The sequence below is a fragment of the Rhinolophus sinicus genome, linkage group LG16, assembly GCF_036562045.2.
Source record: "Rhinolophus sinicus isolate RSC01 linkage group LG16, ASM3656204v1, whole genome shotgun sequence".
In the NCBI taxonomy this organism is placed as follows: Eukaryota; Metazoa; Chordata; class Mammalia; order Chiroptera; family Rhinolophidae; genus Rhinolophus; species Rhinolophus sinicus.
The window spans coordinates 15633573-15650107 of record NC_133765.1 but is presented as its reverse complement, the minus strand read 5'-3'; the positions used below and the strand labels follow the sequence as shown (position 1 = coordinate 15650107).

General features: G+C 49.3%; 1 long non-coding RNA gene across 1 annotated transcript; it reads right to left on the bottom strand.

The window, feature by feature from the left end:
* Positions 1-2654: 2654 nt before the first annotated feature.
* Positions 2655-15106, bottom strand: LOC141569219 (uncharacterized). The gene is made up of 3 exons (XR_012492701.1): positions 15027-15106; positions 13915-14148; positions 2655-3430 (listed from the first exon to the last, which is right to left on the bottom strand). It is a non-coding gene; the product is annotated as an uncharacterized LOC141569219 (long non-coding RNA).
* Between the last annotated feature and the right edge of the window lie 1429 nt (positions 15107-16535).

The window sequence follows — 16535 nt, the reverse complement described above, 5'->3', positions numbered from 1 at the left end:
GTGTTTACTTAACTGCATGTCTGGCAATAAATCAGTATCTGCATTTTAAAAGAATTAGAGTCAGGGCCACCTCAGAGACCTCATCAGAAGCTCTAGCACAGAACCCAGATGTGGTGTTTTTAAAGCTTTTAAGCCACACTCTAGGGAACTGGCCATGGGTGTGTATTCCTTTGTGTTCAGCCTGTGCTCCTCCCTCCCTGCCCCCACCAGCCTAAAGTTCCCTCAGGGCTCTGGTCTCAGCCCACTCCTCTCTGTGACCTCCGTGCCCTATGAGCTCACCTCTCCTTCCCCAGGCTCCTGTCACAGCACTGACCTGAGAGCAGGGGTCTGCCTTTTTCCTTGGGGCCTATAGCACACCTCTTGATGGCACGGTACCTGGGTTTCCCATGGGGGCTCCTCACCTTGCACAAGGGGCTAAGCGGGCACAGCTGCCTGCTGATCTCCCTCCCCCAGCAGCAAAGACATCCTAGCCAAGGGACCCATTTATCTTCTGCTCTCGATTCAGGCCAGGCTCCCTCTTGGGTCATAGTTGCCAAAGAAGTGAATTGCAACACAGCTCTGCATGTTTCTACACATCTGGGGTTGGGTGGCTGGCCCTCAGCCCCAGGAACCTGCTAGGGAGGCTGGCAGGTGCTTTTTTGCATCCCAGGCCTGCACACATTGTGACAGGCCACCTCTGCGGGCGGGCCGGCCCTCCGGTGGCTGGCTGTTAGTATCGCAGTCACGCCCTGTACAGAGAGACCCTACCTGCCAGCCTGTGTTACTGGGCAGACAGTGTGAGGGGGAGGGGCACTTCTGCTAGGACCCACTGGGTCAACTGACATCTGGCAGGAGATTGGAGGAGTGGGGTGTCACAGCTACAGCTCCCTTGCCTTGGAGTCTGTGGTTTGCTTTTTAATTTGTGGTCACAGCCAGCGAGTGTGGAAACCACAGCAGGACCGGCTTGAATGGAGCCGGCTGCTGGAGTTGCCTCACCGCTATGTGCTCACTCTGCTTTTCGACATCCATCCATCCCTGTCCTTCCTTCCTGCCCTCCTTCTGGGCTCATTGGCCCCTCGCTCTCTCCTTTCTAATTGGCCTCTTGGTCTCTGGCCTACACCTCCGCATTATTCCCCCTAAAAGACTGATCTGCCCGTTCCACTCCCTCTCAGCACCGCCCTGATCTCTCACTCCAAAAGTTACAGCGGAGGCCCTTAACTTCCTTGGCACCTCCCACCTACCCACATTGGGCACTCTGGCCGTTTCGCTCCTGGCCGCTGCTTCTAAAACTTTGCCCATGTTCCAGGATCCCACACTGGAGGCAGAGCCCTTCCCCGATCCCTCCGGAGCAGACTTGGCCTCCTCTGGTTGGGAGTCAGGGTCTGCTGGCCTCCCAGAGTCCGCTGGGCTGTGGGGTCATCATACTCTGCTTGCTGGTGTCTTATCCTCCAGAACTGGGGACTTCGAGGTTGGGGCCATGATGGGCATGCTGGGTCAGAGTTTGGGAGCCCTGCCCTCAGCTCCGCGGTCCCTGGGCCATGGCCCCTGCTCTCTGCTGCTGCTCTGGGGTTGCTCCCACCCCCACAACTCCCCTCACTCTCAGTCTCCACTCCTGCAGCCTCTAGGAGCGGCCCACACATTGGCTTTTGTCTCTAGGCATCTATGTTCTCTGTGGCCTCTTTTGCCAGCTGCTCTCCCTCTGTCACCTCTGCTCACAGGTAGTCAGGGACCAGCCTCCAGGAAGAGAAACGGTTCAGAGTATTCAGTGCTGTTGCTCTGTTGGTGGGGGGCAGAGGTCACTGTGGTAAAACATGAGGTCAGATGGGGTCCCAATCACCCAGAATAGAGGACAGATCCCACTGTCACATGCCTTTCTGGACATCCTTTACCCCAGCTTTTCTGGATCCAGGAAGTGATGATAAAGGCTCAGATGCAGATGGGGCTCCCCTTTCCCTTTCCCAGGGGCAGGTCCTGTTAAACCAGAGTTCCCAGCTCAGCACAGTATGGAAGCTCCAACAGTGCTGCCCTGGCAAGGCCGACCCATGGCCCAGTCCTTAATTAAGTGTGTCGTTCTGAGCCCGAGGTGCTGCATCTTCACGGGCCAGGATCACTCAGGAGGGTCACTGGGGGCAGGGAGGCCTCTGCAAGGCAGCATGGAGCTGGGCACAGGCCAGAGGCTCCTCCTGTGTCCCTCCCTGAGCTCAGGGTCTTGGCTGACTTTTCCTGATTGACACCTGTGTGCGAGGGCTGGATCTTGCGGGAGGACCATGAGTTGTGTTACAGACACTGACACTCCTTGGGGCGTCGCAGTCCCGTCAGCTTCCTATCGGCTACGACCTCCTCTCGTGGTGGCCAGACACACTAGATGGCCACAGGCTCTCTCTGGGGTGTTCTGGAACACACAGAAAAGGAAAGTAGGACGAGCTCCTTACGCTATTCCCCTCCACTTCCCAGTTGCTAACATTTCCTGTCTCGTTTACTCTCTGTATAAATGTGGATGGCACCATCACTACTGTCACTGCAGTAATTATTATTACTGGACCATTTAGGAGTGTCATGGTCCTTCACCCCAAAAACTTGGTATATTTCACCTAAGAACAAGGACATTCAGCTCAAGTATTCAATTCAGAAGTTTAATGTTGATATAGCACGATTATTAAATACAATAGCCCATATTCAAATTTTGCTAGTTGTACCAGTAATATTCTTTCTAGTCATATTCCCCCGTCCAAGACCACGCCCTGCGTTTACTGTCAGGCCGTTTGGCCCTGCCTGTGTCCCTGACGTTGGTGTCTGTGACCACAGGCCACCTGCTCTTGCTGGGTGTGCCTGACCATTTCTTCCGGATAAGATGCATATGGCCTCACATTATTCATGACACCATGTCTGTCTCTGGAGACCTGTGATATTCCTGGGAGCAGGTGGTGTCTGCCAGGTGTTCCCACCTGTTAGTGATAAGGAAGCCTGTGGGAGGGGCTCTGAGGCCGAGTAAACATCTTTCCCCAAGAGCCTCTTGCCCAACCGTTTTCTAGCACCTGTTGGCAATTCTTGCCTGAGTTGGTTATCACTCTAGTGGTTGCAAGCAAATGATTCTCTAACTCCTTCACTTTTTCTCCGTTTCTCAGTTGGTATTCTACAGCAAGAAAGAACTATCCAATCTCCCTGTCCTACTTATTTCTCTATCAGGAGTACAAGGCTGGGTTTTCATTTGATTCAGTGAGTTATAACCCATTACGCTCATTTTGATGCTATCAGGCTGGCTCCTGCGTCCTCTGACATGTCCCCATCAGTTTTGATCCCTTCGTTGCTTTCCGGCACTATTCTTTCATTGCCCCAGCCCTGGTGTCATCCACTTCTCCATGGAGACCAACTTCCTTTAGAGCAGAATGTTTCTTCGATGTGACGATCTAGGAGTTAGGTGTGCTCATTTTCTCCAGGTGTCATCTAGGTCCTAGAAAGATATATCATTAGTAATAGCATAAGTTCACACGGTTACTTGTAGTCTCAACTTAGCACCTCAGGCTCTTCCTGGCATCCACCAGTCCACGTCTGCTTTCCTGCTCCCACAGGAGAGCCTGACTGCTGACAATATCACTATGTCTATCACCTAGTTAGTCCTCTGAATGCAAAAAACAGTTGTGGAATTGCTTGCCCACCCACTGCAGATGGCAAACCTACAAAGCCTTGTCTGCACTTCTCATCTTTAGATTCAGTCTATAGTCAGAGCATTGTGTTCAGAAATTAATTGGGTTCACTTTTTTTTCTTCTTCTCTGTGGTTATGCTATTCACTTGAAATATGTTTGGGTTTTCTGTCTGTATTCAATTTTAGGGTTCCCTCTCCAGGGCTCTTGACTGAATTGTATTTATCACTGTAAGAAACACTAAGATCCAAAATTGGAACTAGACAAAAGGTCATGCTGCCTGTGGGGACAGAGCCCCAGAGAGTAGTTTCCAGGCTCTCGGCCTCACATAGACAGGTGCTGGCTCAGGTAGTAAATGGTCAACTGTGATTGCATGGCCATCAGCTGTGGCTAGTTGGCCGTCAGCTGTAACCAGTGAGCCATTGGCCACAATATAACTGCTGTGGCTACGCTAGAGAGAAGAAAGATGGCGGTTTGAGAGGAGAAGGAAGAGGAGAGAGAATGGGGGCCTAGCAAGAAGATGGCGGCTGGGCTGGCAAGTGCGGATGGCGGTTTGCGGACAGTGTGGATCCAGCCTCCAGTGAGAGTATAGTGCCGCCAGAGAGAATATAGTGGTATGACTCCCCTACCTATGGCTCCGTGGGTGTTCCTTTTTGGCCTCACCATGTCCTGCGTTCTTGTATGGGGAGCGGGAGCAGAGACCCCGCAGGCTTCTCCGCACGACAAATGGCGCAGCGAGCAGGGTCTCCCGCACGACACTGCCCTTTCCTCCCACCCTGCCTCTTCCGCCCCACTGGACACCTGATGCCATTCCTTTTCTGTCTCTTGGTTCCTTTTGCACATATAAGGAGATAAATACAGATAAATACATTTACATGTACTTTTATTTTTCTTTCTCACACAAAAGGTAGCATACCGTGCATGCTCTTTTTGTATATACAGAGGGTGCCCAAAAATGTATACATATTTTAAGAAAGGAAAAAATTGTATTAAAATTGTAATAATATATACCGATAACAAAAGATGAATACAAGTCACATTTGACTTCTGCAATTACCAGTGGCGCTCAAAGTGGTTACCATCAGCGTAATTTTAATACAATTTTTTCTTCTTTGTCGAAATGTGTATACATTTTTTTGGCACTCTCTCTATATATACTTTCGTGTAAATGTAGCCTGGAACTGCTTTTCATGGTCCAGGGGGTCCAACCCATCAGGCGACCCCTGCATGGCTGCTGCTCTGTGGTTCTGGGTTGCTCCCACACTTGTAATGACCAGTAATGAGTACGTTTGTTCTCGTGCGTCTTCACACTGTTGGAGGTGTATCTTCAGGACAAGTTTCCCGAAGTAGGGTCACAGCTCTGAGGGTAAAGGCATAGACAGTCTCATTTGATATAGACACCGACCCATACACGTGGGACTGAAGCATTGTGCAGCCCCCACGGGAGGCATGCCTGTCCCTGCTGACCTTCAACTGTCCGTCATCAGGTGAGCTCTCAGAGTGGCTCGATTAGCACGTCCCTCATTAGGAGTGAACTTGAGCTTCTGGTTGTGCGTTTAAGACCGTTTTATATTGTTTGTTGCACATCATCTGTATCTTTTGTCCATTTTCCTATCTTTACCCCCCTCGATTGTGACGAGTTCTTTATAGATTAGGGACATTGGCACATAAACTACAGATACTCTCTCCCCACTTGTCACATATCATCATCTGTCTTTACTTACGTTATCTTTTACCATAGGGCAGTGGCTTGTTTTCATGTAATTGAGTTTTAATTTTTTATTTTTAATCCCCACACCCAGGGTTTCATTTAATCCCCGCACATAGTTTTCATTTATTACATTTAGATCTTTGGTTCACGAGTAATTTAACTTTGTAAAGGTTAAATGCAGCTAATTTTACCTTTTTCTAAATGGCTTCCCAGTTGTCCCAGTGTCATTTATTTTTAAAAAGTCCATCTTTTCCCTGCCTTTGTCATCTACTGAATCTCCAAATGAGCTTGGGTCTGTTCCTGAATTTTCTATACTAATGCCATCCAGTAGAAATAGAATGCAAACCACATGTATAATTTAAAATTTTTCTAAGAGCCACATTTAAAAAGAAAGAAAACAGGTGAGATCAATTTAAATATATTTTAACTTATTATATCCAAAATGTCATTTCAACATGCAGTATATATAAGCAAGTGAGTAATTAGGTAACCTGCATCCTTCCGCTCACGGTTGAATATGTGTTGTCCTTGCAGCGTTTCCCCATTAGGACCAGCCATATCCCAGGGGCTCAGCGGCTGCAGAGACACACAGCACTGCCATCCCATCCCTCCCTCCCATCTGTTCAGGGCCAGCCCTGCACTGTGGTAATTATAAGGGCGTAGAGGATGTTTGAGTGTCTGGTAGGGCCCTTGTCTTTTCCACGTGGAGGCTCAATGCCGGCGCCTCTCTCTCCAGAGAGAAGGAATTATCAAAGCACCAGGGGCAGCTGGCGTTTTTGGCAAGAAACCTCTGGGTTTTTGGAAACTTAATCTAGGAAAATTTTGCTAATGGAGATCTGTTCATCTGTCAGATACTGTGAAATGACGTCTTAATTTGAATATTGAATTTTCTTCTCATTCTCGAAACTTACACCAGCTTTATAATAACTTATATGGAAATTTTCCAAACTGTGCACATATAAATAGAAGCCATTAATATACCTTATTATTGCTCCTTAATTAGGTAAAAGCCTGACTTCTTGGGGTGCTAGGGTGTAAATTCTGAATAAAATGGACTATGTTTTTCTTTTTAAGATGTGTCTGTGCTAATATCCCTTATTTTACACTAAGTAGATTTAATTGCCTTTACGCAAACTTGGCTTTTCTTGTTTATTCCATTTCACTCTTTCCGCTGTGGATAATCCTTCACTGTGAGATTCTTTCTGGCAGAGCTGAGAGTTTGTGCTCTGGGTAGAGCATCGCCGTTGGGAACGCCCGGGTTCTTCCTGCCCTGCCTTCTGCTCAGAATTCCACAGTCTAAGCAAATATGTTTGGTCTCTTTGGTTTAGCCACTGGGGCCAGGCCGACCACACCGCTGGACTTCTGTGCAGAAGATGTGCAAGGTTAGAAGGCGAAGGAAGAAACAAAGTCGCCTTCTTCCCCGCTGACCTGGCTTGGTATGTAGACACTTGTCACCATTAGTCAGCTCCTTACAGAACGGGAGCTTCAAGTTTTCATCCGGAGATGGTACGGGGTTGCTGCGTCTGCATAAGGAGCCGGTTTTCACCCAGAACAGGCTGCTGCTCCCTGCCCAGTGGATGCCCCACGGTGGGGTGGGGCAGCCTTGTCCTGGGGTTTTGGCTCTTTTCCTCGGCTTGGCCTCCTTCATCAATCTATTTTTTAACTTTTTCCAGTAGGTAACACAGTCCCAAGATTTAAGGTTCCAGCAGCATAGAAGGGTTCACATGTCGAGAATACTGACAGCCACTCCCACATGCCCACCCAACACCCTGCCTGTCACCCAGCAAAAGATGGGGCAGCTTCCTGGTGTCCTTCCAGGGTATTTGGGGCATGTACAAGCACATGTATGCATGCATAAACATATTCTTCTCTTCTACCACCTTTTACATACACCGGCCTGCCACTTTTTGTTTGTTTTTTCTTTTACAGTGGTAAGAACATTTATCATGAGCTCTCCCCTCTTAACAAATTTTTTACAGGATTATTCACTATCAGCTCAGTGTTACACAGCAGATTTCTAGAACTTAATCATCCAGCGTAACTGAAACTTTATACCCATTGAATTGTTTTCTATTTTTTCAGTTGTAGTAAAATATACATAACATCAAGATCACCATTTTAACCACTTTTAAGTGTACAGGTCAGTGGCATAAGTAGATTCACATTGTTATACAACTTTTTCATCTTCCCAGACTGAAACGCTGTACCTAGTAAACAACTCCCCCTCCCCCATCCCCCAGCCCCTGGTCACCTCCATTCTACTATCTGTCTCTATGAATTTGATGACTCTAGGTACCTCATGTAAGTAGAATCACACAGATTTTGTCATTTTGTGACTGGCTTCTTCTAGTATAATGTCCTCAAGATTCACCCATGTAGCATGTGACAGAATTTCCTGCTCCAGCCTCAGGTGCAGCCCCCAGCCTCAGACCCCAGCCTGAGCTCCCAGTCCCAGCTCTAGCCTCAGCCTTAGACCCAGACCCAGACCCCAGACCCATGGCTGTCTGATGGGAGGAGTTGCCAGGTGAGCTCCCGCAGTTGTCACCAACGAGGCGAGTGGCCTGCACTCATCTTTCAGGTGGTGGCTCATTTAGACTTTCTAGAAAAGCTGAGTCTTGCACACAGGTGGCAACTTCTTAGCACAAAGACCCCTCCCTGAAGGTGGGCAAGGGAGCACGGGACCGCAATGGGCAGGGCTGTCCCTACTTTCTCTGCCCTGCCTCTCTCCAACACAGCAGCACCTAGGGCAGCTGTGACAGCAGAATTGAAACCTTGGGTGAGACTCTAGGTGAGCCCACACAGCAACGCCTCTGTTCTCTGGGAAGGTTTAATGCCACGTGGACTTGCTGTACTGCCCTGACAGGATGGTGGAGAGTTTGGGAAGAGGGAGTAAGGGGAGGAGGCCGAAAGGAGCCTGTAGAGGGCAGTAGCCTGGGGCAGGCAAGAGCTGGAGGAAACATCTTGGTGGCACAGTGGGGTGTGCCTGGGTGGGCAGGTGTCAGCCTGCTCCTGGCAGCTCTGGGCATAAGGGTCATTCCACACACAGTGGATACAGCTCCTGCCCTTGTGCCTCCACCCCAGGTGAAGAGACAGATAATAAATCCATGAGTTCAGGAAAACAGAGTGAACTTAGGATCCTGTAATTCCACTCCACTCATTATTTACCTAAGAGAAACAAAACGTACAAGCCCACAAAGGCTTGTACATGAATGTTCATACCAGCCTATTCATGACAGACGAAAAATGGAAACAACTCAAGTGTCTGTCAACAGACGAGTGAATGACAATATGTAGTCCATCCATATAGTGGAATATTATTTGGCCACAAAACGGTATGAAGTTCTGACACATACTACTATGTGGATGAACCTTGAAAACATGATACTAAATTAAATAAGCCAGACACAAAAGGCCACATATTGTCTGATTCTATTTATATGAAATGTCCTGAATAGGCAAAACTCCAGAGACAGAAAGTAGATTAGTGATTACCAGGGGTTGGGGGAAGGGAATGGGGAGTGATAGCTTTTTTATATATATAAATTTTATTGGGGGACAGTGTATTTCTCCAGGGCCCATCACTCCCAGTTGTTGTCCTTCAGACTAGATTGGAGGGCGCAGCTCAGCTCCAAATTCAGTCACCATTTTCAATCTTTATTTGCAGGGGGCACAGCCCACCATCCCATGCGGGAATTGAACTGGCAACCTTGTTGTTGAGAGCTTGCACTCTAACAAACTGAGCCATCCGGCCCCACCTCAGGTAGCTCAACAGAAGCTCATTGTCTTCAATCTAGTTGTGGAGGGTGCAGCTCACTAGCCCATGTGGAAATCGAACCAGCAACCCTGTTGTTTGGAGCTCGCACGCTAACCATCTGAGCCATCCAGCTTTTCGATGATGGAAATGTTCTAGAGTTAGATAGTGGTGATTGATGCACAACTTTGTGAAAGTACTGAAAATCCACTGAATTATACACTTTATAAGAGTGAATGTTATGGTATGTAAACTATATCTCAATTAAAAAGTTCTAAATTTGATTGTGATGCTTGTTGCACAACTCTGTGAATGTACTAAATGCCTTTGAATGGCACACTCTAAGTGGGTGAATTATATGGTATATGAATTGTCTCAAAGCTATTATTAAAAGTATACATGTATTTGTAAATATGTTATATATTTTTATTATATATATATATATATATATATATATATATATATATATATATATATATATATATATATCTGGCACACCATCAGGGCTATGAGAGAAGGACTGGGTCGCCCTTGTATTTGACTCTGGGCTAAGTGAAGGCCCTACGGGATTAAAATAAGGTTGGTGTATTTGAGGGAAGGTGAAGAGGCCTGTTGGCCTGAGCCCAGGGTTAAGAGAGAAAATGAAACAGGCATTAGAGAGTGGTCTCGGGCCTCCTCACATGGACCTATGTGCACAGTGAGGGGTAGAGCCTGTGATCTGAATGCACAATTCTGAAGGGTCCCCACTGCGGAATGGAGGGCCCAAGGTCCAAGCTGAAGCAATGCAGACAAGGGTGGCATTGGGTGGTATCATGGGCTGAATTACAGGGTCTGACAGTTAAGTTCACGAACTCATCCTAGAAAAAATGCCACATACCTCATTGCTGAATATCACTATGGTCACCTTCGAAGTACTCCCCTTGGGAAGCTATGCACCAATGCCAGCACCTAGGCCATCCCTGAAAGCAATTTTAGAACTCTTTCTGGAATGGCCATCAAAGCTGTCGTCGTATTACCCTTGATGTCCAGAATGTCATCAAAATGTCTTCCTTTCAATATTTCCTTTATCTTTGGGTAAAGAAAGAAGTCACTGGGGGCCAGATCAGGCGAGTAGGGAGGGTGTTCCAATACAGTTGTTTACTGGCTAAAAGCTCCCTCACAGACGGTGCCGTGTGAGCTGATGCATTGTCGTGATGCAAGGGCCATGAATTATTGGCAAAAAGTTCAGGTTGTATAACTTTTTCATGCAGCCTTTTCAGCACTTCCAAATAGTCAACTTTTGTTTGTCCAGTTGGTACAAATTCATAATGAATAATCCCTCTGATATCGAAAAGGTTAGCGACATCGTTGCTACAAGTTCACAAACTTAATTGTCAGACCTTGTATGTCCCCCAAAATTCATATATTGAAGCCCTAACCTCCAGTGCCTCCAAATGTGACTGTATTTAGAGATAGGGTCTTTACAGGGGTGATTATGATTAAATGAGGTCATAGGGGGGCCCTAATCCAATATGATTGGTGTCCTTCTCCAGTATGAGAAGATTAGGTAGGACACAGATACTCACAGAGGGACGACCACGTGAGGACATAGGGTCAAGGCAGCATCTACCAGCCCAGGAGAAAGGCCTCAGGATAAAGCAACCCGCTGACACTTTGATCTCGGACTCCCAGCCTCCGGAACTGTGAGGCAAAGCATATCTGTTGTTTAAGCCCCCAGTCTGTAGTATTTGTTACAGCAGCCCCAGCACACTAATATGGGGAGACAGAGCAAAGTGAGCAAATTTTGAATACATTTTGGGCATAGAGTCATCAGGACTTGCTATGCAGGCTGAGGGAAAGGGGACGAGCAGTATGATTTTGAGATTTTTATTCAAGCAGCTGGTGGGGGGTGATGTCACATGTCAGATGGGAAAGCCTGGGGCAGGAATGGGAGCTGTTCCCTCGGAGGATAGGCCTGTCAAGTGTGCGGGGCTTGTGAGATTTTCACGTGCTGTTGCTAGGTGGGCAGCCGACATGGGAGTGGAGTTGCAGGACAAGAGTGCAGACCTGCTATAAGCAGCACTCCACAGCGAGGGCCCTCAGCTGCCTATACTGCATCAAATGAGAATGAAAATCAAGAGCCTCCCTTGGGCTGGTGTCTGCAGGGGAGCAGTCTCTTTTCTCCTCCATGAGTTCTGGGTACTGCACCCATTACGTGCCACGGGGAAGCTGCGTGAGCAAGGCAATCCAGGTGCCTGTTCTCGGGGGTCTCATTCATATGAGGAAAGACTAACAGGTAAGTGAAAAACAAGATGTGCCTGAGCGGTGGAGCTGGGGGGGGGGCAGCCAATCCAGGAAGGCCACTGGGCTGACATGCAGCAAGGAGCAGCAGCTTCCAGGACACAGGGGTGAGGAAAGGACCTGAGGTGGGAGAGTTCAGCCTGAGGAAGGAGAGGGGAGATGGTGAAGCCAAGGAGACCACCTCAGGGGGAGGGGCTGGGATGGTCCCCAGACAGTCTCCCTCACACCTGGATTGGACCCAAGATGCTGGGGAGTTTGCTGAAGGCAGCACAGCCACATGGGGAGGGGTTACAGCAGCTTGACCTATCAACAGTGATTTCTTAATGATCCCCTTAGATCCATGAGTTGGGAAAGGGAGGTCATCTACGCAGGAAAAACCCTGATAGTCAGAGACGGTGGGCCTTGGGGTTGTCGATGCATTGGAGAGAACAGGCCAAACACAGCCCAGTGTCTCCTCCCTGGCCGGCCTGGCAGTCAGTCGGGCAGCGGCCGCCAGCACGGAATGCGCCCTCTCACTCAGCACCTCCCCTGGAGCCTGAGCCGGTTGCATTCAGCTCTGACGCCCTACGTGTGAACCCCGGCCAACCCAAACACAGTTGTGTGGGGCTTTCTTCCTGAGTCAGAGCAGTGTGGGCCCTGGCTGGGGTTTCAGCACAGCCCCTCAGCCCTACAGGCCACACGCCACCCCAGCTTTTTTCCTCTGTCCCTGAGCCCCATCACCACCTCTCACCCCACAACCCCTGGGGATCCATACCTAGTGGGGTACAGATTCATGTACCCAGCATGGTATCTCATAGGCATGTTGAGTCAACAGGGACACAGTTTCCCCCTGCCCTCCTCCCCTATCCTGTCTAGTGCAGCCATCCCCGACCACACAACTCAGATGTCCCTCTTCTCTCCACTGACCTGCCCTTATCCGGTGGGCCTCCATTGTAACTCATAGATGGGGAGTCTCCTGCCACCCGCTCCATCCACCCCAACACTGCTGGCCAGAGACAGATCAATATAAATTATCCAGTCTTTAGAACAGAGAGATAAAGATTGACCAACAAAAGGATGAGATTTTACGGACTATTTTTCAAAGATGTCCATGACAGTGTCTTCTCCCACATGTTCTTCCAGAACCTTCATACTCCCCTTTGAATGCCAGTGATCTTATACTGTCTTATAAACAATAGATAACAGCAGAAGTGATGCTGCACAACTTCTGAGGCCAGGTCATAAAAGACAAAGCATTGTCTGCCTTGGGTGCTAGAGCACTTGTCCTTAGAGCCTTGAGGCTACCATGCTTTCAGGATGCCAGGCCAACCCACCTGTAGGGACAATCACAGGGCTAGGCCCCCTGAAGAGATAACGTGAAGAAGCCTTGAGACTTCATGGAAATGGAAAGGGGGTGTCCAGCCAGCTGCTCCAGCTCCAGACAGTCTCTGCTTGAAATCACAGGAACTACCCAGCTGAGCCCTCCTAAATTTCTGACCCACAGAAACCAGGATAGAAAAACCAAATGACTAAATTGATGTGCTAAGCCACTAAATTTTGGATATTTATGCAGCAATAAATAATCCTTTCAGAATAGAATCCAAAATCCAGAAAGAGATCCATAATATATAGCTAAAATCTTAATTTTTACCAAAGGTGCTATGGCCATTCAATGGGGAAAGCCAAATTTTTTCAACAAATGGTTCCAGAACTATTGGATAAATGGGGGTTGGGGGGGATCAGAATGAACTTTGACCTCTACCTCATATTATACACAAAAATTCAAGATGGATCATACTCCTGAACATAACGCTGAAACTATGAAACTATAAAGCTTCTAGAAGAAACAGAGGAGAACACATTCCTGACCTTGGAGTAAATAGACAAAGGTTTCTTAGAGAGGACCAAAAAAAATCATGAAATATAAAATAAAAAAATTGACAAATTGGAATTTATCAGAATTATAAACATCTGTTTCTCAAAAGAAACTAAGATAATGAAAATCAAGCTATTGTCTTGGAAAAAATATTTTCAATAAACACATCTGACACTGGACTTGTACCCAGAATATGTTAAAGAACTTGTACAAATCAATAATAAAAAGACTATCAATTTAAAAATGGGCAAAAGATTTGAATAGACATTTCACAAAAGAAAACACACAAGTGGTCCATAAGCACTGAAGAGACTCTCAGCATCATTAGTCATAAGAGAAATACAAATAAAACTTCATCAAGATACCCCTATACACCCATAAGAATAAATAAAATGAAAGACTGACACTAATAAGTGTTGGCAAGGGCAACTGGAACTCTCATACACTTCTGGTGGGAGTAAAATGGTACAATCACTTTGAAAATCGTTTGACAATGTCTTATGAAGTTAAACATACATCATATGATTCAGCCATTCTACTCCTAATTATGTACCCAAGAAAAAAGGAAATATATGTAAACAAAGATTTGCACACATATTTTTATAGCAGCTGTATTTGTAGTAGCCCCAAACTGGAAACAAGCCCCAAACTGGAAACAACCCCTAGGGAAGGGGTTTCATCACGAATTTCTCCTACCTGTGCTGCTGTGCGATGCAGTCAGGCCGGGCTGGCGGCCACTGTGCAGGTGAGAGGCACCAGTCCTGCCCACACTATGCCCTCCGCCTATTGTGCATGGCTGACTGGGAAGTTCCAGAGGGAGGACTGCTTTAGCACATTGGTGGTAAGTCATGCAGAGGAGGCCACACCCCGCTGCTCATCAGGTAAGACTGGAGAATCAGGGGCAGGATGCATCTCAAAACACACCAGCACCTGTGGGTGGTTGAGAAGAGTTGTGGCTGCAAAAATGAGCCTTTGGCAAAAGCTTGAGAGAGGGGAGTGACTCACAGTGATTCCTTTTTCCTACATGGTCCCACCTAGGTGTCCCCAGGTCCAGTCCCCAAATCACCCTGGTAAGACTTCATTGGTCTGAACCCACTCAGCCACCCCTGATGGGAGGCTGGCCAGACACGTTGAGGCCTGGTGGTCCAGCCCATGCCTCCTGTGTGCTGCTTGCAGGAGTGGTCCTTTCCTAGGAAACAACCCAGGCTCAGGGGCTCCATCTCCTGCCACTCCCTCATCTACCCGGGAGCCTTGACAGTGATTCCCATCAGCTTCCTAGCAGCCCCCACGGGCTCCAATTTAAAGACAGACTTTGGAAGAGGGAGGGGATAGCCATGGACTTCCGCACTGGACTGAAGGACATCCTGTAGGGGCGTGAGGCCTGGCCTCACACAGGCATTGTTGCGGGTGGCCACGGGCCGGCACATTTGGCCTGGCCCAGTGGAAGGAGTTTGGAGGCATCCTCGTATATGGCAATGAATCTGTCTCCCACCAGCTGGGAGCCCCTCCTGAGGGCTGCACGTGGCTCTGGCCTGCGGTGGGTGTGCAGGGAATGCGTTGTGGGGACTGAGGCCAACCAGGAACGGAGCGGAGGAGACCAGAGCCCCTGCCCTCACCCTGGAGGTGGGAGCATGGGGCCCCACCCAGGATAGGGAATGGCAGCCCCCTCACCCTTTACTCGCCCTCCTTGATCCCTGCCTCAGTGGTGTGTGCCTGGGATAGACAGAGGAATTCCCAAGAGCCTGCAGCCAAAACAAGGGGTGGGGATGGGAGGAAGGAGGGGAATGACTGAGACCTCAAGACCTTACCCTGACCCAGGTGTAGCCAGTCGCCAGAAAATGCCGAAACCAGGTGATGGTCACCAGCTCTGAGGGCTCTGATGGCTGCCTTCCCACCTGGGTGTGACTGGCAGCATATCTGCACAGCCAACACGTGGCGCCCTCTCTGGGCGGAGCCTACAGCCCACATGCATAGGGCGGGGGGCCATGGCATGGCAGGATTGGGCCAGACCCCTCACTGTGTCCTGTTTATTCTGGGAGGATTTTCTGATCTGTCTCTCGCCTGATACTCAAGTGGCAGTCCTGCGGGCTGGGATGCAGTGGGCTGCTGGAGCCAGCCTTTGGAACCCCAACCCTCAGCCTTTCCCTGACAGAGAGGCAGGCCAGAGGGCGGAGTGTGAGCTTCCCTACATTGCCTGGCTGGCTGCCTCAGGATCTAGGTCACCAGTGCTCTAGCCCCATGCTCTGCCTTTCGCAAGCGAGTGTTCCCGTGGGATTTTTTAAATGCATGAATATCTGGGAGAATCTCCATGTTGGCACCATTTCATATCTCCACCTTTGGCTTTTCATGAAATCACAGAACTGCAGTGAGGACAGAGAGCCTCAGAGGTGTTAGGACACCTTGGGGGAGGTCATGTCCAGCCCCCTGGCCACCCTCTGTGTATCCTTTTGGAAGACCCCAGGGGTTAGGCAGCTCTTCCATATTGAGTCACAAGACACTCAGGGTCCCTGCCACTTTAGCCCCAGCCCTGGCTGTTCTCTGCATCCTCTCCCAGAGCCCTTTAGGGGACTGTGTCATTCGATGTAGCAGGAGGCCCACACCCTGCACTTACCCTCATCAGGGAGGTGGCGCCCGCTGCTGCTCTGGGACCCCGGTCCCCAGGTTGGCTCACTGCCAAGGAGCACAGGCACCCTTTGTAGCCCTCCTCCAGCTGCCCAGTGAATAGGGGATGCGGTGTGGCCTGAGGCTCTGCCCCACTTGGAACCCTGCTCTGTCCCCTGCAACACACAGGCTGCTTTAACGGGCCAGCCAGTGCCCTCCTGACAGGGGCAGCTGCTGTGACTCTGCTCTTGAATCAGCCTGTCTAAACTGGGGAGAGGGACCGGTGTGTGTCCTGACCCTGCCCATTTTCTAACAAGGAGATCAAGAAAAGTGTTCTCTGTAGCCCCTCGCTGCAGACACATTCCCCTGTGTGCTCTGGGACAGCCGCCCCCAGAGCTCCCTAGCCCCACCCCCCACTCAGCCAGGCCATGGGGGACTGGGGCTGTCGCTGAGGCCTCATGGCCTGGGCTCCAGTAGGTCACTGGGACGGGAAGTACGGGCCAGGAAGAGGGCACTTGGCAGCACAGAGCTACAGGGCAGGGAGTGAGCCAGCAGCCAGGGTACCCCTCCTGCTGGGAGCCGCATGTGCTGGGATACTTTCAGGTATTCTTACAGGTATGGCTGAGCCAGGACAACAGGACTAGCAAGGACAGGGTGTGGGAGCAGTGCCCCAACTCAGGGTCAGGAGGGTGTCTGGGCCATCTGGTTAATGGAGT